Genomic DNA, 345 nt, shown 5'->3' on the forward strand with positions numbered 1-345 from the left:
GCAATTAACCTGAGAACTCAACTTTCATAAAGTCTACACTTGGCACCCTTTCCAAATCGCTCCTACCCTCGGATGGAATTAGTGAGAATTTGGTAAAATACACACAACACTATTTCAGCTCAGTGATCCAATTGAGCTTCTCTCAGATTGCTAATTCATTCCAGCTCGGTTTCAAGGAGCGAAAATGGATTATGGAGTTTCCCAACTGACACGAGATAACTTCGACTTGTTAAGGGATTAGGGTTCGGGGTTGCTTGATCCGTTTGCGTCTGTTTGTTCTAGGTAATTCCGTAAATAGACTGATTCAGTTGTCGGCAGAATCCAGTGCATTTAATGCATTTAATC

This window comes from Dendroctonus ponderosae, unplaced genomic scaffold (assembly GCF_020466585.1).
Source record: "Dendroctonus ponderosae isolate FM_Combo_2020 unplaced genomic scaffold, Dpon_F_20191213v2 Dpon_F_20191213_2, whole genome shotgun sequence".
In the NCBI taxonomy this organism is placed as follows: domain Eukaryota; kingdom Metazoa; phylum Arthropoda; class Insecta; order Coleoptera; family Curculionidae; genus Dendroctonus; species Dendroctonus ponderosae.